Here is a 19,718-nt window from a genome sequence, read left to right on the forward strand (position 1 = left end):
GTAATTGAAGACAATTACGAGGTTTCGCATCCTGTAGGGGCGGATCGCAGGGCCTGGCTCTTACCCCTGTGAGCCAAGGCTGAAGCAACCGCTGTAAACAAGGGCCACTGCTCCCCACTCCCTGCCCACAGCCCACGGACGAGGGCTCACTCCACGCAGGGCCAGGCGAGCAGGAGTGGGCAGCAGGACATGCCGGGCACCACCGAGGCCAGGCTGATCGCGCCCACCACGCCTGCTTCCCGACTCCCGTGGAGCATGCATGGAATTCCTTTCTCCCACTCCCCCAGCCCAGAGGACATTTCTGTCTTCCTCCTTCCTAACCTTTGCTGTGCTTCAAAGATATGCTCTTGGGCGGCTTCCAGAGCTGAAAAGGCCAGCCCCAGAAGTATAGAGAAGGAAGGGGGTGGGGCAGGCGAGGGTTCGGATCTGACCGCAAAGGGGGTTCGGCTCAAGGGCCTGGGGGGCCGCCAGGGCCTTCCAAACAGCCGGAGGGCCTGCTGGAGAGGACCACGCCTGCCTCCTCTCCCCTCGCTGGCTTCAGTGAGCCCTTGGCCAGTCATCCGGGAACCCCCGGGGCGGGGCCCCTTCAACCCAGCCCTCCAGTGGGAAGGGACCCCACCTCCTCCTGGCCCAGCCTCTTTCAGGGGCAGCAAGCAACTGTGTTTGGGAGCTGGCTGTAAAACGCAAGAAAGATGACCCAGCGGCTCCCACACCCTGGAGCTCTGGCTTTGCCCCTTCCCCTCCCCCAGCAAGATACAATGGCCTCTGTGGGCCCCCAGTAAGGACCTCTGGCAGAGCACTACCCCCCAAAGGCCTCCCTCCAGGGGCCCCTCACAGAGGTCTCTTTTACAGCGAGCAAACACACTTTGGTTTGAACTTTCTTCTGCTGCTGTCCGAGGCAGACACATCTGCTCTCCAAGTGCTAGGGAACCAGCGTGGATTATCCTCACTCCCTCCCCCACCAGCCCGGCTGGCAGGGAGTTTCCTGGAATTTACAGCTTCTGTGCAGCACGAGTGTGCACCCTCTGCGGCTGAATCAGGAGGACGCAAGCCGGGCCAGAACGCCAGCTCCGCCCAGCTCAGGGGTCCCCACGCAGCACGCCCAGAGCCTCAGGGGACGGGGACCACATGTGCTCTCGTGCCCTCTCCCCACACACGCACGCACTCTGCTTCCCTCCCACAGGCCGCCCTGCTCCTCATACACAAGCACGCGCACCCACAGCCTTCCCTGGGTGAAAGCACGCTCACTCACACACTCACTCAGACTGTGTTCTCACACCCGGAGGGAGAGACACACGTTCAAAAGGTTCTCTCTGCACAAAGGGCAACACGACTCTTCCTACGCTAACAGGACAGGACCCAGAGTGAGGGATGGCGGGCAGGTGGGGAGAAGGACCCTTGGAGGGGTAGGGCCATACAGGTTCTGGGAGCCAGGAACTGGGCCATCCTCGCTTGGGGCCCTGGCTCCTTCCTGGCTGCCCAGGGGTCACTGTGCTCAGGGTATGACCTGAAGTCCCTGCTGAAGCAGGAAGGCCCTCTCCTGGCTCTTGGGTATTGTCGAAACACTCACGGTTTAAAGGACCAAGCATTCTATTCACATCTGGGAGTAACACCTATTCAAAATGCTCCGTCCATTTACTCAACAAGTATTTATTGAACACCTACTATGTGCCCAACACCTTTCTAGATGCTGGAAAATTCATCTGTGGACAACTCCTGGCCTTCCTGGTGCTCACTGTCCAGTGGGGGAGATGGACAATCAGCAGAAAAACTCCTAATACCGGGGGCGATGAGGGCTACAAAGTAAAGCAGAATAAAGTAGAACAAGAGGGGAGAGGGGCCTGCAGGACTGTGTTTGCCAGGGTGGCCAAGAAGAGCCTCACTGGTCAGGGGACAAGCAGAGCAGAGGCCTGCAGAAGTGAGGGAGGTTGCTGAGGGGGGGTCCACGTGGGGAGTGCACCACGACTGGCACGTGCTGGTGGGTTCCAGCAAGCAGCCCGGAGGCCACAGGGGCCGGGGGATGGGTGAGCGGCGGGCAGTGGAGCCATACGGGGGTGTCCCCTCCTCAGGGGCACATAATCTTGGGCAACCATCCTCAGCTCAGAGAAAGGAGTGTTCCATAAACACACAGGTTCTCACTGAGAAGCAAGGAAAAGTCAGAACTGCTGGGTGCAGCGCTGAAGGCTCCCAACATTCTAGCTCCACTTGGCAAGCATTTAAAATAGTAACAACAGAAGCCAATGTTTATCAGGTGCCAAGTGCACCACAGGCCCACTGGGTAGGTGTAGTTATCAGCCCCATTCTACAGATGAGGAAGCTGAGGCTCCAAGGGGTGAAGGCACCTGCCCAAGGTCACGAGCTAACAAGCGGCAGAGCCAGAGCGTCTGAAGGCCCAGACGCACCCTCCTTCCTGCCGCTCACCTGGAACGCCTGCACTGCCTCGGCGCCCCACAACCCAAACTCCAAACGCACGTCCCCCTGGCTCCATCAACTCCAGCTCAGTCTCCATCGTTCCTTTCCTTACACCCTCTGCCTGCCTGTACCATCAGCCCTGGCACTTAGGCAGGCACAGAACTCAGCTGCAGCAGGCAGCACAGCGGCTCTCTGCCCTCTCTTTCCCCAAGAAAACCTTAAGTCCTTCCAAGAGCGGGGACCAGGCTCTATGCTCTCTGGACAAGGCCAGCGAGACCAGTCAAATTGGCTGAATTGCCTGGCATGATACCGGTGTTTAATGAGGACGCGGCAACAGTTTGACAATCAGGGACTTGGACCCGCTGAACACAGTTCCTGAATGGAGACCATGTGAAACCTGGACCCTGGCTGCTGCCGGGCGGCAACCCCCTCCTGCAGCTGCCAGGCGCCCCCATGCAGAGCCTCAGGTTTCTCTGGCTCAGATCACTTAACTATCCGCCAAAATGGCCCCCCTCCACTTCTCCCTGCCCTGACAGGTCAAACTGGGCAGAGGTGGGCTAAATTTTACACTGAGTTGCAATCACCCGATAACGAAGAGCACCCAGTGCCCACACGTGAGGGGCTCTGCGGCAGGGGTTTTATGAGATTTCCTCGCAACAGCCCCATAGAGAAAGCAGGCACCCGTGTCAGGCCTATCTCCAGATCTGGTGCCCGCCCCTTGGAGACCTGCCTCAGCTGCCCAAGGGCACCGTAGCTAGTGGCAGAGCTGGGATCTGAACCCAGGCAGTCTGTGCCCAGAGCCCACCTCACTGTCCACCACACCGAGGGGCCCCCTCACCACACTTCCTCCCTTCAACCGAAAGAATCAGATTCCTTAACAACAAAGTGTCTCAGGGCGAGACCCAAAGGAAACTCCATGGGAGACGAAGCTATATTTACATCCATACCCACACCCAGCTCACTCTCGTCAATGAGTCGACGCGCACTTATGGAGCATCTACTATGTGCTGGTGTTATGTTAGGGGCACCGAGACTGTGGCAGGGCTCCTTTCCTCCAGGGCCCTGTTATTTAGGGAAGGACAGAGAAAAATTCTGACACACTTGTAAGGGCAGAGAGAGAAGGGGGCTGGGGAACCCCCTCTCCAGTTATCTACTGACCATCAAGCTTTCCCCAGCGAGTGTTCCTACAACCCCCAGGGTTCTGCCACATGAATCCCTGTTTTGTGGGTGATGGTTCTAGCTAAGCTTCTGACACCACTGATACAGCAATTTTTTAAGTGAGAAATCAAACTTATTAAACCTAACTTAAAAAACCCACCAAACTCTAAGTTCCAATCAAAATTAGCTCCCACACCCTCACTTCCAGGGCTGACCTGGGAGAGAAGGCTTCCCAAGCCCTCTTTGCCACCCACCTGCTACAGCAGAGCCCCCAGCTGCAGAGGGCAGACTGTAACCTCACCGGCTCACACTGAGCCCAGGCTCCAGGAGCAGCCCAATTACACAGGCAATTACCAGTACACAGTTCAGAGCCCATCGACGAGGAGCAGAGGGGGGCACAGCCGGGCCTGAGGGACCTGCGGGAGATGCCAGCGCAGGCTATGAGGGGCTGGGTCCAGAGGTCACAAGTCGGGCACTTCTTGCTTTTCCCTCTGGAATCTCAAGGGAACTCAGCCTACTAATTTCTCTTTCTTTAAACAAACTTCAGTGAAACTTTCATTAGAAAATAAGAGTGTGTACAATCCATTACTTCCAGGTCCCCTCTCCCTAGACCCCACGTGACTGGCCAGCCAGTACCCCCGGCTCCTTTTACCTCTACCTTCGGACACCCTGAAGCCTGCAGCCTTGCCCACCTGTTGACAAAAGTCCATCATTTATTAGGCACCAAAGGACCTGAGCCACTTGCGGGTCACAGGGCGATCAGGTCAAATGCCCTTCTGAAAAGGGAACACAAGAGTTGGGGTGGGGAGAGGGGGTAGGCAGACAGCACCCAGACAGCCCCTGGGACACACCCCAATCTGGCAGCCCTGACTCTGGGCAGAAGGAGAGGAGCCGACCAAACCCTCCCTGCTCTTATCTGTAGTCCAAAATTCACGGGCAGGTTCAGTTTCTCTCCACCCAGGTTCTGAGGCCCTTCCTCCTCTGCAAGCAATAGCACCAAGCGCTGCCCAGCCTAGGAGGAGGAGAAAATGGGAGACCAGAGGGGAAATGGTGGAAACGCGCCTGTATCCATGGCGTGTAACCAGGGGCAGGTGCTATCAGTAACCTGATTATTTTACAACTGGGGTCACTTTCTCGGGAACTGGGTTCCTGGTGCCTCTGAAGTTGAGCCATTTGCATCCTCCAGGACAGGGATCCTGGGCTTTGCCTCCACAACATTTTCCAGGCCTTTCCTCAGAGCTGTAACTCTATCTCTACCCCTTGCTTTGAGAGAGCAAAGGAGGAGGATTTGTTGTGAATTTAGTGCAGTTGTGAGCCGTAAGCCCTGACCAGGAGCCTTGGGTGTGTGTTTCAGAGGAGGGGTGGAAGGCAGGCATGGGCCAGGCAGGAAACAGAGCCCCTCTCTGTCCAGCCCTTGGGGTCTGTTTGATGAGAGGCTGAAGCTCCTGCCAGAAAGACCACCAGGCTCAAGGCAGTTGCCGTGGCACCGGCTCTAACCCAAGCAGGCGGGCACCAAGATGGAGAAAGTGAGCACCTCCTTCTGGAACACCTGCAGGCCCCTTCCAGGTCCTGGAAATTCTTCAGTGCGAGGCAATCCCCCCCCTTGTCTCCATGTCAGCGAGCATTACACACACAGCCTTCTGAGCATGCCAAGGAGGTACTGAACCGCATTTGACCCCAACTTAACCACTTCAGTTCATCAGATGGCTTATTAATGGAAGAAGAAAACCCTCCAGGATCCAAGGCAACAAGAGTTCAAATCCCTGTTGGGAAGGAACAGCACAAATGAAATCTTAGGGTGGTCTGAGCCACAGCTCCTGGGAGCTGCGGGGTCCCAAGGCTGCTGCTCACGCTCCATCCCAAGCCCACCTGGCCACCAGGGAGGAGGCCAGCCTCCCGGGGACACTCCCGCACAACTCCACTCCTTCCTGCCAGCACACCTCCTCTGCTTCCTAGTCATACAAGCATACAGGCTCATCTGGGAAATGGGAAGTGGGGAGGGCTGATACAGCTAATCACCTAGCACATTCTAGGTACCCTCTCTCTCTCTCTCTCTCTCTCTCTCTCACACACACACACACACACACACACACGCGCACACAGAGTCTGTCAGAAACATGTTCGCATCTACACAGGGACGCTCTGTTGTCTTTGCTGTCATGGGTGCCTGGATGCTGGGGTGAGCATTTTCAACACCTTCCTACTAGTGTATTGAGTGTAAAATGGGCTTTTGTTTCCCAAGCAAAGGCAACTGGCTGTTTTCCCAGCACTCCTCACCACGAGGGCCTCACTGATACCCCAGGCCCTGCCTTAAACAGGGGTCTCTTTAAAAGGGAGGCTGGAGAGATGAGCTTCAGCAGACAGGGTTCTTCCAGCCAAAAAGAGGGCTGGAGAGAAATCACTCTGCACTAATCCCCTGCAGGAGTTTCCTTCCAAGAAAAGGGCCCAGACAAGACAAAAAAGTTCTTGAGCAACTCAGGGGCAGTTCAGCTCCACATGGCCCCAGGGTGACTGAGGCCACATAAGTTTCCCCAAATCAGCCCTTCCAGCTGGGAGGAAGGCCCTGGGTGCTCTGCTCCCGCTGTTCCTCAGGAAGGTGCTGAATGGGGTCTTGGCACCCAGCCATGGTGCAAGGGTGTGGGAGGAGGTGCTGTCTCAAACCCTGACTCTCCAGAACAAGCCCACCTTGACATGGGATTAAATTAAGCTTGATATTATTCATTCACGGACACATTGAGGCCCTAATTGTTTTCCAATATAGGGGTAATTTACTACCTGGGGGCTAAACTACCACTGGGGCCTGGGCCCTAAATGGGTCTTTCTCCCAGAATGACCTGAAATCCAGAAGCAGGGGGCAAGGCAAGAAAGGGCCCCTGGTCAGGACTCTCTCCTGAGGAGCCGTGAGAGCCCCACAGCCCTCTCCCCATGTCCCCTACCTCGAAGGACAGGGGCCCAGGCTGGGGTTTCCAGCTGATTCTGGGATAAGTAGGGCTTTATCTCAAGGGAGGATCTATTTCAAGCCACAATCCTTCTCAGAAAGAGGAGGAAATCACAGAGTCCAAACACCATTTCAGGTGAAATCAGGAGGTTATTAATCTCCCCTCAGAGCAGACAGAAAGAAAAATCAATGTTTTAGAGGGGGGGACAAAAAGGTTCCATTTGAATTAATGGGTTTGTGGCTTCTCCATTGATCAGTGCCTCTTCACACTTTCTTTTTGTGCTTTTGTGCTCTTGGGGAGGAGGGAGGAAGAAGCGAATGGGGAGGAGGGGGGTGGGCCTCCCGATAAGGAAAAGGACGCTCTAACCTTAACCTTTCTCCAGGAATAATGCTAATTAGCGAGGCTTAGTGAGAACTTCCCCCAGGAAGCGCGGCCCGCTAGGGATGACCGGACTCGGGCACACGCAGCTCCAGGTGCGATTGGGGGGTGGGGAGGGGGGTCACTTCTGAACCTGAGCGGCTGGAATAAGAACGCGAATGGCACTCCCCCACCCCGCCGCCGGAAAAAGTGTCCAGCCTTGGAGAAGCGGAGAGCGGCGGACGGAGGTGTAAATCCAACTTAACCCGGGCGCGCGCCCTCACTCTGGCCAGCTGCCCCCGCCCCATGTGCCCCCTTCAGTAAGGAATGCCCCTCCAACAGGGGCCGCCGACGCCTCCAGCTTCCGCTCCGACCGAACACTTGCCAGGGGCATCAGGTCCGCTCCGGGGAGGGGCGGGGGCCTGCCGAAGTGGGCTCAACTCTGCAAACCTCGTCTCAACTCCCCGCGCCGAGGCAGGGAGCCCCTCCCTGCCACTCTACGCTTCCCGTCCTCAACATCTCCAAACAGTCCACTTCCCTTCTCGCTGCGGCCGTGGTGGCGGCAACCCGAGCCTGACCCCCACCCCGCCGCCTGAGAACGCCTTCCTCACCGGGACGCGGTGCCGAGCCCGCTGCAAACCGTGTGGCCGCCGCACAATACCGCGGCACGGCGCACACAATCACCGCCCCCCAGGACCGGCGGCGCGCACGGCCCGGGAGTGGGGTGCGCCCGGCGGCCCCCGGCACTCGGGGCCGGGCACACCTCTCGAGCAGCCCGCGGCCTCCAAGAGTGCAGGCTTCACGGCCCCCACCCCATTCGATCACACTCACCCGCCCCCCGCCCCAGCCCACTCCGCCTAGGGCGCAGCCGCTTCCGCGCGCCCCCCTCCTCAGCCCCGGCGCAGGAAGCTCCCCCGCGTCCCCCTCCCCGGAACCCCCCCAGCCTCCCGCCCCCCTAACCGCAGCTCAACGGCCGGCAACAGCGGCGAGAGAAGGGGGGCGGCGGCCGGGGGCCCGGAAACGGCCCGATCGCGGGGATCCGGGCCGGACTCCGTACCTGGGCGGGAGGCGAGGCGGAGACGGACGGTCGGGCTCGGCAAGTGAGCGGTGCGGGCGGCGGTGACAGCCCTACAGCTCCAGCTGCTGCTGCTGCTGCCGCCGCGGCCGCCCGGGGAGAGGGACTGGCACCGCCGCGGCGCGTCACTGCCCGGCCCGGGGGCGGGGGTGGCCAGGGGGAGGGCCCAGGCGAGCGGCGGCGGCGGCGGCGGCAGCGGCGGCGGCGCCGCGGCCGGGAGGGAGGAAGGGGGAGGGGGGCACCGGGCACGGGGAGGCGGGGGAGGGGGGCGGGACCCGGCACGGGGCGGGGGCCGGGGGGAGGGGAGCGCTGGGAGGGCGCACGCTGGGGGAGTAGGAGGAGCAGCAGGAGGAGGAGGTGGAGGGGCGGGCGAGAGGGAGGAGTGGGCACTGGAGGAGGGGGGGAGAGAGGAAAAGGAGGCACCCAGAGAGAGGAGAAAGGAGGGAGAGGCGGGTGGGGAGAGGAGGAGGAAGGAGCGGGTGCTGGGCCAGGTACGGGGGGAGGGATGAGGGCGCGCTGGACGCGCCGCCGTGCGCTCGGTGGGGAGAGCTCTCTTAAGGGGGAAGCGCTTGGAGGAAGATTCTTGCCGGGGTCTGAGCCCGGGAAAGAAGGCGGTGGGGTCTGTGCCCGCCCCTAGCTCGCGGAGGACTCAGTCTTCGAGTCCGGGGTGGGGGTGGGGGGGCGCCCGGTCGGCTCTCCGCGCTCAGACCAGAAGAGGAGACACTTGGCCCAAAGAAAGTGACTCGGGCACCATTAGGAACTCCCGGCACCCTGGGGCTTCGGACAGTCCTCGACCCCTGCGCGTCTTCTGGTTCCCCGGGGACGCGGGTCCTCGCTGGGCGGGGCTGCTGGGCCAGAGGGCTGGGCCCCCCGGCGGTCAGAGCGAGACCCAGGTCTGGGAAAGACAGGCACGTGGTCGGCTCTGTGCCGCCCCCCTACTCTGGGCCCCCCCCTTTTCTCGATCAAGTTCAAGCTCGGGCTCCTCGGCTTGCTGCCCATTCGCTGCCCCCTCCCCTCCCCCTCCTCTATTCCGCACCATCTCGCCTCTTCACTCTTCCTTTGTCTCTTCCCCACCACTTAGTTTACACCCTCCCCTGCTCCCCTTCTTCCCACTGGCGGGCGCCGAAGAGTCCGGCTGCGCTCACCTGTCAGACCCAAACATTTCAACCATCTCCAGCGCCCGCCGCCGGCCTGCTCCCGGCTCTCTCCCTGCCCCACCTCCCGCCGGACATTGTGCTCCTCTAGACCACACAGTTCGGGCTCCTTAAGACGCGCAAGATACAGTTGTGAAGTAATAGGATAACATCAAGAAATGCTGCTCCATCCCAGACCCGGGCGCGCACTGTCCACAGACACAGAATCGCAGTAGGGGAAAGACCCACGCGGATCAGAGACGCAGTGCTCCGCGCAGACAGACCTCATCCACCTGAGGTGCAGGAGAAGACCGCACCCGGCGTCGCGGGGGTGGGGGACCCTGGACCTCTGAGCAGCCTCAGACTCAGCCTGAAACGTAACACGCTCGTACCCCGACAGCAGAATTAGACCCCGACAGAGAAGATGGGTAAGGGCGGATTCTCCCCTCCCCAAATCCACACCCTCCAACAGATCAGCCTTCAGAAAAATCTTGTGCTTTAACGGGGATGGAGAGCTGCCCTCGTGGAATTCTGTGAGGAAATGGCCAAAAAACAAAACAAAACAAACCAATAACGATCCCACCACCTGGTTCCTCTGGTCGCATCCAAAGAGGAGGGGCAATTTCTACTGACTTTACGCTACAATTCATTCACAGTGAAACCAGCGAAGAAGAGAAAACGAGACAGCCACCGCGATTGTTTGCAATTTTGAAACAGACTGCCTTTAACCCTCCAACTTTTTTTCTGTAAAAAGCCTTTTTCTTTCTTCCACTGAAAGCTTTGCATTGTGAACAATCCGAGGTAAACAAGGCTCCCTCTACAGACACGAGTCGGAAGTACAACACCGCAGGTTCAGGGCTCAGTATTCACCCATTAGAAAAATAGAAAGATGACAACACGTCAGATTAACAGCACACCGACTTCCTTCTGCACACGCTAAAGATTTTACTGTCAGTATAAAACTCACACTTTGTTTTTAAAAGAGGCTCTAAGCATGTTACTCATTAGCACCTTTTATCCCTAAAATCAAATGTGTTTTCAAACCAATTCACTCTTCCCACTTTTCTCTATGAGATCTTTACTTCTCATCCTTTGTGGTGGGGGACAGTTTGGAAACTTCATTGTCTGAACGTCCACACACCAATAATGATTTTTTAGAATTAATTAGTGGCCACGAATCTTCAGTTCATACAGGGAAATGTGGGTGTTTCCAACATGGGAACTGTCCTTCCTCACTCTGAAAATGAGATAATTCAGGCCCAGGATTTCCCATCTCTTCCCACCACATTTCTAGAGACCTTTGACTTCTCCTAGCCTGAGTCACTATTTCACAGCAGTGGTGGACATCTGGGCTTGAAATATAAAGCCAGATCCAGCTGACGTTCAAAGGTGGAATTGAACCCAGATAACCCACCTCTTCTCTGACTAATAAGAGAAAGAGCTAGTACGCCCAGGAGGGCAGAGCAGTGATTTTCTCTAGGCATGAAATGTGAACTCATTTACCATCCCTGAGATAAAACAGCCCCAGCCCCACTCGATACACAGGAAGCGGTTGGGAGCCCTGGAGAAGCCTGGCTATTTAGTAGCACGGCGAATTAGGTGAGTTTTCATGTGTGCTGAAGCCTGCAGAAATCTCCCGGCTCCTTAATTCCTGCAGGAGCTGCCACTCCTTGAGTAACCTTGTGTAGGTTGCTCTCTGTGTCTTTGCGCATCTCCTTAAAGTGGCCACAGCATGGGTCCCAACAAGGAATGGCATAACCTAGTTTCTTGACCACTAATTCTCCCAGTGATGTGTCTCTTCTTCCAGCCCCAGTCTGGTGGGAGACCATGACAGAGAAGGGCTGCTCTAGTCTGCTTAAGGGGGCGGTACTGCCTTCATGTCCCCTCCAGGCTCTGCAAACAGTGGGTGCCTTTGTAAATGGCAAAATTGGCAGGGCATTTGCTCTGTGGAGCTTCTTAAGCAGCAAACCCCTCCAGGCGGATTCCCATATGAAATGAGCACGCTCCGTGAGCAGGGACCTGGCCATGGGAACCAGAGGTTGTGACTAGGAATAACAGGATCTTAGTGTGACCAGAACGGATGCTATTCAAGCATCTCAAAGCATTAAAAAAAAAAAAAATTATCCCTACAAATTACTTATTAATGATAAAAGGCACATGTACCTGCACAATGGAGAGACTGGTATACACCCCCCAATCAAGTGACCAAATTCAGCAGACCCCGAAGTGGAACCACCTGACACGATGTGCTTACTTCCTGAAGGGATGCAATGAGAGAACATAGCATTACCTATGTTATGTTCTCCCCATGTCAAGTCCTCCCCTCCAAAATGCTTAACCTGAATCTGATCATGAAGAAACAACCAGACAAGAAATACTGAAAGAGACTCCATAACACAAGTATCCTGGACACTTCAAAAGATTCACTGTCATTAGTTTGACTGTTCTTAATCACGAGACTAATGAGAAAAAACAATGAAATGCAAAGTTTGAATCTTGGTTGGATCCCAGAGACAAGGAGTGAGGTGGTGATGGGGTGAAGGATACGCAGAGGATGGGGGCGGTGAGGGGTGGAGGGGAGACAGGGGTTGAGGGTGGAGATAAGGTGGGCTCTGGGCTGAGTGGTCAGGGAAGGGCCCTCTCAGGAGTAAGCCCACGTGTGCTCTGACCCCAGGATGCTGGAAGCTGACAGCTGGGTGAAGACTTGGGGGCACAGTCTTGCAGGCAGAGGAAACAGCTGGTGCAAAGGCCCTGAGGTGAGAAGGGACTTGGCATGTTTGAGGACTTGAAAGCTACCAGTGTATTTAGAGCATGGGGGAGGGTGGGAGGAGGTAAGGGTGAGAGGGCATGCAGGGCCAAGCACTCAGAGCCTTGGACACCACCATGAGGTGTGTGGATTTTATTCTAAGAGCAAGGAAATCATGCCATCTAAATTATGTTTTTAGATCAGAGGAGATGAGATTATAAGGAAGCAGGAGTGGCATCCGGGAGACCATTGAGGAGGTGGAATAGAAAGAGTCTAGTCAAATGGGACTGGTTCCAATTCTGGCTCTGACACCAAACAAGTGTCCTTGGGCACCAGTTTCCTCATCTACAAAGCAGATAATAAGATAGTATGTTTAATGTATTTGACACCAAAATTTCCCCTTTGACATTAGAAACTGTGGTATCTGGCCTCCCAGCTCTCCCGATGATCCTCCCCCCTCCTGGTATCACACCCTTGGTCCCCTGGCACAATGGATAGGGCTGTGGAAATGAGGGTCTATGACTTCTGAGGTTAGGTCATAAAATACAGCTTGCTCTGTTCCCCAGAGGGAGTACTCGGTAAATGGTAGCTTTTATCGTCATCATCAGGAGTCTACATTTTCACAGTGCTGGTCAGAACCCTCTCCACAAACGCTGTACCAGTTTCCTCAGCAGCCAGCAGCATCTGGCAGTTCTCATTTCACTACACACTTGTCAGCGCTTAGTATTAGCAACCTCTTTTATCTTTGTCAATCTGAGAAGTGAAAAATGGTGTCTCTCTCTGCCCTCTTCATTTGGGAATGTGAGCCCATATTTATGTGTATCATGTGTTTATTGGTCACTTGTAATTCTTTTCTTTTTTTTAAACAATCTATTCATATTCTTTGCCCTTTACTTGAGTTGGTGGTTTGTTTTTTTTTTCTGTAAGAACTGTTTAGAAACGAAGGAAATTAATCTTTTGTCATATATTTTGCAAACATGTTTTCCTTTTGTTGTCTTTTTATTTATGATGGGATTTTTTGCCATATGAAAATTTTACTTTTTTTTTTTTAATATTGTCTCAGTTTTTTTTTTTCCTTTAGGGCTTTAGGATTTCACATCAAAACAAAGGTTTTTCTTTTTCCACTCTAAAATTATAAATGTAATTCACCCATATTTTCTTCTAGAGCATTTATAGCTTCATTAGAGTTAAATCTTTATTCTATCTGTAATTTCTCTCCATATAAGAAGTGAGGTGAAGATCTAGCTTATTTTGTTTTTTAATGGCTATCCTAGTTGTCCCAATACCATCTTTTTTTTTTTTTCTTGGCCGCGTTGGGTCTTCGTTGCTACTCACGGGGGCTGCTCTTCATTATGGTGTGCGGGCTTCTCATTGCGGTGGCTTCTCTTGTTGTGGAGCATGGGCTCTAGGTGTGCGGGCTTCAGTAGTTGTGGCACGCAGACTCAGCAGTTGTGGCTTGAGGGCTCTAGGGCGCAGGCTCAGTAGTTGTGGCACACGGGCTTAGTTGCTCCGCGGCACGTGGGATCTTCCCGGACCAAGGCTCGAACCCGTGTCCCCTGCATTGGCAGGTGGATTCTTAACCACTGCGCCACCAGGGAAGCCCCCAATACCATCTTTTAAATGACTCATCTTTATCCACTGATTGGAAGTGCCATCTTTATAGTATACTAATTTCCCCTTATTTTTGGAATTGCCTATTCTATTGATCTGTCAATTCCTGTCCCGATAGCATAGCTCTGGAATATATTTTAATATCTGGTAGGGCCAGCACTCACCTCTACCTGCCATGAACTGTCCCTGCCCCCAGCATAATAAAGACAAACCCTTGCCACAGCAGGGAAGGCTCTAGGTGCAGCACAATTATGGCAAACGGCGGGGGGGTGGGGGGGGCACGTTTCTGACTGAGGGGCTGTTGGGGGGTGGTTCCTGGAAGAGGTGACATCTACTCTGAACCAAAGAAGGCAGGAGGAATGTGACAGGTGGCAAGTGGAGAGGGCATCTCGGTAGGAAGAGGAGCGGGGATAGAAGCTCCAGGGCTTCACACGTGCCTGGATTCAAAATAGCTGATCTGCAGGTTGGGTAGTAACTCAGCTTATCCATTTATTCTTCACATTAGCTGATTTTTGCCCAGCTGGCTGCAACCTCGTAGTTGGTTTGACACCTTTGTTGAAATCTAGGAGAAAATGTCCCATGCCGTTTCCTCACTCCTTCTCTATTCAGATAAATTTCCCATGGTGTGTATCACTAAGAGTCTGACTTGTTGAAATACACTTTCCTAACAACCATGACAAAAGGTAAAAATTACAATTTCATCAATTGCCTTTTCAGAAATGTGTTGCTTTAAAATGTCATCAATTAATCTCTCCTACTCCAAAACCTTCAGTGGCTCCCAGTCGCTGGCAGAATCAAGTTAGAGGTCTCTGGCCTGGTATTTAAGGGCTTCCACAGCCCTGCTAGCCTTACAGCCTTCTGTTCCAAACTGTGAATTCTGCTTCAGACTCACATCTTCTGTCCCTCAATTGCCCATGTGTGCCTTTGATCATGCATGCTTCCAGACACACGTTTTTTCCACAAATATGTATAGACCCTCTACCACATGCCAGGCACCATGATTAGTATGGGTGACACAACAGTGAACAACACAGATACAGGTCTTCCCACTTGTAGCCTGCAGGCCAGCAGGAGAGAGAGAGATTAATCAAATGACCACAAAGTTTTTAGTCACAGTATATATATTTGGTTTGTACTTGACAGTTGTGGGACCTGCTAGGAAGGAAGTGCCTAGTTATGTGAGAAGGACATAGTGGATCCTGGAGGGCTCCACTGAGGAGGTGACATTTAAGTTGGGCATTGAAGAATGCATCGGCGTTCACTAGGTAGAAAGATACTCTGGGCCATTAACAAAGATATCCTCCACCCCTGCCAGATCTAGGCCCCTCTGAACTCAGAGCGTCAATCTCACAGACCACCCAGCTGGCTCTGGTGGCAGGTCTCCGTCAGTCTTATATCACTTAATGCACTTGTGGTACTTCCCATTTCCTGGGCTATACCTCATCTCCCCAACTGGACCATGAACTCTCAGGGGCTGGGACAGGCTCTTAGGTGGCAGAGTCCCCGGCAGCATCCTGCACACAGCAGGGACCTACCACTGCATCACTCAGGACCCCATCCTGCCCACTGCCCAGCACAGCCCTGATGTCTGCAACAGAGCTCTGAGTTAAGCACACCCCCCTTAATGTAGACCACACTTTGCAGCTCCCCAGAGAGGGCACCTACCTCCTCTCTCCCTTCTTTCCTAGCACCTTTGGAGAGGCTCAGTCAAAAATCCAAGGCCAGCTGCAACCTGGCACTACCGCTCCTGGGTGTGCACACAACAAAAACGAGTACAGATGGTCCCCAAAGAACACGCCAGGATGGTCATAGCAGCACTATTCACAGCAGCCCTGGCCTGGAAACTACCAAGTGTCCATCAGCGGAGAATGGATGATGGTGGTACATCTACACTGTGGAATACTGCTCAGCAATGGAAAGGAACAAACTAGTGGTGCAGGCCCCAACACAAGGACTCTCACGAACTCATGCTTGTGGGCAAAAGAGCACACACATGCCGTAGTAGAACAGGCAGAAGCAATCTGTGGTATCAGAGGTCAGGAGAGTGGTCACCCTTGCCAAAGGTTAGTGACCAGAGTGGGGCTCAAAGGGTCTTTGTGGTGCTGACAAAGTTCTGTTTCTTGATGTGAGAATTGGTCACAAGAGGTGGATTCAGTTTGTAAAAATTTACTGAGCTGTCCACTTAATGATACGTGTTCTTTTCTGTATGCGTGTTATACTTCCATAAAAGTATGAAAAAGGGAAAAAAAGCTGAGGCCAGTTACCATAGCTGAGCAGCTTAGAGCTTGGTGTAATCCATTACGGCGACCCACACAATACCAGGCACCTGTGCTGGGTGGTAGGATATGTTACCTTATTTGACCAGCCAAATAACAAGGATGATATTAACTGCCATTTTGCACACGAAGATAGTGGCTGTGGGAGGGAGATTAAATGACACATTGAGTCCCCCAGTAGCTCACAGACCAGGGGACATGCTCACCGTCACAGAGCTAAAAGCTAGTGGCCGTGCTGGGGTTTGAAGCAGGGTGCGCTGGTCTCCAGAGTGCATGGTGGGCCCTGCCCAGGTGGGACTGCTGAGCCGGACCGTGGGGCACTGTGCTTCACCGACCTCCAGCAGAGCAGAGAGAGGAACCCTCTAGAGCGAGGCTGGGGCTGGGTGGGCAGAGGTTTCCCCCGGGGTTGGGAGCTGGGAATGGGCTGAGGCTGCTCCGAGGTGGTCAGATCCTGCCTGGACCCCCAGCTTCTCCATGCAGCCCCTGAGGGTGGCTGGGCCTGGGAGTCTCCTGGGAGGCACCTCTGGCTGCTCCTCAGCAGGTGATTGGAGGAGAGGCGGGGCCCCTCTGCGAGCTGAGCGAGACGCTGGGAAACTGGGGCAGGTGGTCCCTCCGTGACGGAGGCTGCAGGTGGGGGTTGTGTGGGGGGACGGGTAGCAGCCAAGGCTTTGGGGCCAGAGAGGCTGCACAGAGGCCTTGCTGGTGGCTGGCGTCCTGTGTTTGACGGTCAGCATCTAGGGTGGGGGTAGAGCAGGGGACATGTTTTGCTTACATTCAGGCCCTTCCTCGGTGTGATCTCAGGCAGGAGACTTAACTTCTCCAAGCCTCAGTTTTTTCATCTCTGAAATGGGGGCACAATAACAGGAGCTTGCTTCTGAAGGCTGCCATGCGCTTAAATGCAGGGATGCCTGCAGGGCGCTGGACTGATGCCTGACGTAGAACACCTGCCCAAACCCTAGTTATTGTTAATGATGATGATGTGAAAGATAAGTAATTAATGATACAGACATCAGTCAACAAACATTGAGCCCCTACTGTGTGCCAAGGCCTGACCCAGGTGAGGGACTGTGGTGGTGAGATAAGCAGACCCAGGCCTATGCCCATGAAGCTGCTGGTACAGGGGGCCTTGGCCTGGCCCTACCCTCACCATCACTTTCTTTCTCCTTTCCCTTCTCCCCCCCACCTCCCCACCCATCCCTTGGGAAATAGCAGCATTAATGTGGGAGGGAACAAGGCTCTACCTCTCACTCACTTTGGGTGAGTTACCTGAGCTCTCTGACACCGAGCCTCAGTTGCCCCATGTTGTCTGTAAGGGACCCAGCACACAGAAGGCCTCAAAAGATGGTTCCTGCTCCCCTCCCTGCCACCCCCTCCTCTCTTCCCTTCCTCCCTGCTTCCCCTCTGTTTCCTTCCCTTACTATTTTTTTTTTTCTTTTGATGTGGACCATTTTTTAAAGTCTTTATTGAACTTGTTACAATATTGCTTCTGTTTTACATTTTGGTTTTTTGGTTGTGAGGCATATAGGATCTGAGCTCCCTGACCAGGGGCCGGACCTGAAGCCCCTGCATTGGAAGGCGAACTTTTAACCACTGGACCTCCAGGGAAGTCCCTCCCTTACTATTCTTCCCCCTGCCCAAGCCTTTGGCAACTTAACACCCAAAGGCATTGTCAAGTTCAGCTGATGGTGCCCAGGCCATGGCAGTTACTGTGGACTAACTTACCTGATAGCTAGACTCAACATTTCTCTCTCCCTTGTCTGAACTACAGAAGGTGGGAAGTGAAATTTTTTCTTTCCCAGCCCCCGCCCCCCACCTGCACCCCCGCAGCTGGAAGTGGCCATGTGGCCCTGGCCAATGAGATGTTAACAAAAGTCTATTGGCAACTCTCTGGGAAAGCTTTTGCTTTGCTGGACTAAGCTTATGCCACCCCTTCCCGTCTTCCTCTCACTCTGAATGTGGACAAGATGGCTGGAGCAATAGCAGCCAACTTGTAAGTGTGAGGAAAAGGTCAATAACATCATAGAGACACCAACCCAACATGGCTGACATCAACACCAACAGCTGTGCCACCACTCTTCCTATTTCAGGTGTAAAAAATCTTCATGTTTTGTTATAGAGCCAGCTGGGTTTTTGGACCTGTAGTCAAAAGCATCCCTGTCTGATCCACAGGGCTCCTGTTCATGGATGGACTGGACAGTAAGGACCCCACACCCATGTGGCTTTTTCCCTAGAGTGTCAACTCCTTAAAGAGACTGAGGAGGGGGGCTGTGTCAGGGCACCTGCTGTGGCTACTGTGGTGCAGGGTGGGGGGGACTCTGCAGAGGGGAAGGTGCCAGGCTCTGCACAGGTGTGCCCGGGCACTTCCCGAGCCACAGCAGTGTTCCAGGTAAAGAGGATCTTCTGTTTCTATCCTATTTTTTCTTGAGGCACTTGGAACTGTTCCAAACATCCAAGCCTCCCAGCAACCATGGGGCTGGCAAGGCATAGGCTCTGGCACTCACATCTACTGAGGAGGAAGCTGCAGGAGAGAGAGGAGCAGCCAGCCTGGGGCCGGGCTACCTGTGGTCATGCTGGGCTGAGCCCCTCTCCCGCCTGTCTGCAGCACCCCAGCCCAAAGCTCAGGGCTATCCAGGCCCTGTTATTTACTGCTGAAGGCTGGAGGTGGGCTGGCTGGGGGCAGGAAGGGCAGGTGGGCAGAGCTCTGGGCCCCTTTCCCAGTGACACGCCTGCCTCCTGCTGACCCTTGACATACTAACTTCCTCCCCAGAAGAGTTTCCTTGAAGAAGTTTCCTCTGTCCAAAAGCAAATTTTGAAAACCACTGAAGTCTGGCCCAAACCTGCTGTTCCAGTAACAGGAAAGCTGCAGCATGGAGAAGTGAAAGTTAGGCAGCTGGTGCGGGGTAGGGCCACACCTAGGGTCTGAGTCGATAGGCTCTCCTGGCCGCTCATCTCCACTTGCTGTCACCTCCAGTTAAGCCCCTGCCCTCCTCTGGAAGAGGAAGGTGCGCCTTGAGGTTCCACATGCACACGACAGGTGGGCCAGAGAGCGCTGTCCTCTGCAGGCTGCCCGGGCTTCTCCCAAGCACATCTGCCCCCCACTTCCCTGTCCTAGCCCCCTTGCTGTTCCCAACCTAGGGCCTTTGCACCCACTGTCTGCTCCACCTGGAAAGCCTTTCCTCTATAGGGCGGGCCACCTCCTATCAATTGGGTCTCGGCTTGGATGCCATCTTTTCAGAGAGGCCTTCTCACCCAGAGGCGCAGTCTCTCAATGGTCTCTATTTTAATTCTCTGCCCTGAACATCTCACTTTTGCATATCTTTTTTTCTGTCTTGTCTTGTTTATCATCTCTGTGGCCTGTGAACTCCCGGAGAGTGGGCTCCCTGTCTGTCTCAGAACAGTGTCTGGGACGTTGAAGGAACTTAAATGATTGTTGAATGAATGAAGGAGGAGATTTTTTAAAAACTATCCACACAGGGGGTTGCAGGGAGGGCAAGGGTCTGGAGGGCTGTGAGCAGAAGCGTGGGCCTTTGCCTCCTCTGAGTGGAGGTTGGGGAGCTCCCAGCCCGCCGTGGGTCAATGCCTGGTCGCCCTATGAGTAAAACAAGGCAGCCAGCGCAAACAGTGTGACACTGCTCTGCCACCCTCAAAAAGAAAAAAAAGAAAAGAGAAAGAAAAAGGCCCGTTAATGAGGTAAACACAATCACAACCAGGAAAAACCCTGGCCGTGCTTCTTCGAGTCCACCCAGAGCCATTATCTCTAATTGATCTCCAGACATCAGCTGCTGAAGCGTCTGAACCCTCCTGCATTTTCCAGGTCTGGTTACAAAGCCCTGGCCCACCCAGCCACCAAGTGGGGTCAGGTCTCCCGGAGCAGCTCTTTGCTGGGGGCCGGGACCTGTCTGGGCCCCATCTGAGAAGAAGGAGCCATCAGGCTGGCAAGGTCAGGGGGGTCAAGAAGCTGTGGAAAAGCCACAACCCATAAATGCTCGGCCCCCCCGGAGCCAAGCAGCC

General features: G+C 54.5%; 1 protein-coding gene across 5 annotated transcripts in view; it reads right to left on the reverse strand.

Moving 5' to 3' along the window:
- Positions 1-19,718, reverse strand: part of NOL4L (nucleolar protein 4 like) — a 126,432-nt gene that overhangs the window by 25,918 nt on the left and 80,796 nt on the right. The window contains exon 1 of one of the 5 annotated variants that reach the window (XM_057529633.1): positions 9,087-9,108. The exons of 1 other annotated variant lie outside the window; for it this stretch is intronic. The gene's annotated coding sequence lies outside the window, so the exon portion shown is untranslated. Of the gene's footprint in view, positions 1-64; positions 135-321; positions 529-7,923; positions 8,075-9,086; positions 9,109-19,718 lie in introns of those variants that run through there. 3 more of the 5 variants (XM_057529631.1, XM_007193295.2, XM_057529632.1) reach the window with 3 other exon arrangements.

Source organism: Balaenoptera acutorostrata, chromosome 15, assembly GCF_949987535.1.
Source record: "Balaenoptera acutorostrata chromosome 15, mBalAcu1.1, whole genome shotgun sequence".
In the NCBI taxonomy this organism is placed as follows: Eukaryota; Metazoa; Chordata; class Mammalia; order Artiodactyla; family Balaenopteridae; genus Balaenoptera; species Balaenoptera acutorostrata.